Source organism: Cynara cardunculus (genome assembly GCF_001531365.2).
Source record: "Cynara cardunculus var. scolymus isolate 2C chromosome LG 15, CcrdV1, whole genome shotgun sequence".
Taxonomy (NCBI): Eukaryota; Viridiplantae; Streptophyta; class Magnoliopsida; order Asterales; family Asteraceae; genus Cynara; species Cynara cardunculus.
This window is the reverse complement of record NC_037542.1, coordinates 11268408-11271131: the sequence shown is the minus strand read 5'-3', so window position 1 is coordinate 11271131 and position 2724 is coordinate 11268408. Positions and strand designations below refer to the sequence as shown.

The 2724-nt window shown below is 39.9% G+C and overlaps 1 pseudogene; it reads right to left on the bottom strand.

Annotated features, from left to right (window-relative positions):
* Nucleotides 1-501: 501 nt before the first annotated feature.
* Nucleotides 502-2724, bottom strand: part of LOC112527570 — a 9618-nt pseudogene continuing 7395 nt past the window's right edge.

Below are 2724 nucleotides of genomic sequence, written 5' to 3'. Positions count from 1 at the left end.
TCAAAATAAGAAACAACACAGAAAAACAGGGCCGGAGATCAAAGGATATTCTTATTATTACTGCAGCAAATTTTTCTATTCAAGAAACACATATATATACACACATATGAAGCGACAGACAGTTAACCAACATATATATGGTTTATGAACCAACACAACTGTTGGTAAATAACCATCAAAATAAAACTGTCGCTAATAACCTATCAACTATGATAAATAAGATAACTTATAGATAATCACAGACTTAGCTTATAAGTTTAACAAAAACAAGGATCCAATGTATAAATTGTTTCCAAAAAAAACGCAGGTATAACAATTTAAATTGCTCTTTTCTTCTATAACAATATATAGACTACATAATGCGACCTTAACAAAGAAAATATAACAACTTAAAAAGACTGCTTAATCTATTACTCCATAACGACGTACTGCATAATGCCACCATAACAAAGGAAATATACGGAATTACCTTGAAGAAGTAAGATTGCGCTCTCGGAACAGCTAGCTTGTTACTTCGGTGAAGAAAACAATGGGCTCCGTGTTATCAACGGAGAGCTGGATGGATCGTGGGACTGGAGGCATGTTCACATCCGAAACCCCTTCAAGTATCTGTTCCACCACACTCATCGAAGGCCGACTATCTTCCTCATCTTGGATGCACCAAAATGCAACTTTGCAAATTTTAGTCACTTCTTCAATGCTGGCTTCCCTCTTTAACTTGCTGTCTAGTAGGCTAAGGATATCACCTCCCACCATAACTACGCTCGCAGCCAAACAAGGGAAGAATGTACCCCTTGAATCTTCAGATCTCTCTGCATTTCGCTTACCGTTTACTAATTCAAAGAGCAACATTCTGTAGCTAAAAACATCTGCTTTGGCTGTCACCGCCACCCCTGATAACCATTCTGGGGCTAGATACCCTCTTGTTCCTCTTATAGTTGTCAAAACCCTGCTGAAGTCTCGACCGACAAGCTTTGCAAGACCAAAATCTGCAATTTTTGGGCAGAAATCAGCATCTAGAAGGATGTTTTCTGGCTCTATGTCACAGTGAATTATAAGGCCTCTGCACTTCTCGTGAAGATAAACCAACCCTCTTGCTATTCCGAAGTGCAATCTCATACCTTGTCTTCCAGTTTAATACTGGTTTGTCATGAAAAAGATGGGAATCTAGAGAACCATTTGGCATGTAATCATACACCAAAAGCTTATTGTTGCCTTCTGCACAAAAGCCACGAAGGCTTACAAGATGAACGTGTTTGGTGGTCCCAATTGTGCTGACCTCACTCCTAAACTGCTTTTCTCCTTGGCTGATGCTATCAAGCTTTTTCACTGCCACAACGGATGAATCACGCAGAACCCCCTTAAAAACGGAACCAAAACCACCTCCTCCCAGTTTGTCAGAGAAGTTTTTGGTGGCTATTTGCAAATCTTTGTATACAAAAGCCACCAACAAGCCCTCCATTGTCGTTTTTCCAACCAAACTCCTCTTTTTTCTGTAGATTATAAACGAAATTAAACCCAAGACAAAAACCACACCGGCAACAGACCCAACAATAGTACTCATAGTGACCCCTTTACGCGTTTTACGATGTTGAAGGTCTTTAGAAGCAACCTTGACGTAGATTGTTTTGTCACTCGTGTCGTCTTCTGACAGGTTCAAGAGATCTCCGTCCCAAACTGAACACTGATTATTGACAAAAGTGTAAGCATTACAGGAGCACTTGTTCAAACAGTTGGTACGACATTCTTCAGCACAACCAACTGCCATGGAATTATTTGCAGGCACAGTCTTGACTTTAATGTTGAGAAAATCAAGATCTTGCACGTCTCTACCACACAGCAAATTGGTTTTTCTTACACACCGACCAGAGGAATTACTCTGATACCAATCGCTATCTGATTTAGGCGTGAAACCAGTCAAGCAACTACAGAATTCGGATCCAGTAGTCTGCTTGCAAGTACCAAAACCCCCACAAAAATCATAGATCTCACACTTTGTTTCAGGCTGACTCCAAACCAAAAACCACTGTTCGGGAGACTCAAACCATACTAGTTCCTGCATTTGTCCAGAAGCATCCATCATAAGTGTAGTTATAGTGGAATTATCATTCAGAGAATAAGTAAAGTAACTCTCAGTATCATTCGAAAAGAAGATGAAATTATACTTAAAATTCGACCCCATTTCAGGTATTGAGCTGAAGAAACGACCATTCCAAGTTCCACTAGTCCAGTACTCCACAGATTTATCCCACTTCAGTACATACTGGGACGCATTTTGGTCAATCTCTAAGGAAAAGAATCCCTCTGCAGGATCTTCTTTACTTCTCCACGAAGTTAAAACCTGCTTAGTATTTGTCAGCTTGTTGTATCCAAGCTTACAACCAGGCAATAAGGCATGGGTTGGATGCTCAAAAGTCTGCCAAATTGGTGGACTTGAACCATTTCTCAAAACTAAATTGCCATTATCAAGAAGAACTACGAACACCGAACTTGAAGAAGTAGACATCATAAGATCTGTAGACCAAATTTGAGTGTTTGACTCATCTAAGAGCACCAAGTTACCATCTAAGATTTTGAATTGAGACTTGAATCTATCAGATAAGGGTGTTCGTCTGTTTGCTACCCAAACTACAGTAGGAGGGTTGGAAGAGACCTTTTTATACCAGATGCCTACGTAATAGTTGGGAGACTCACCTGGTCTAAAGAAACCCAATTCGAAATTTC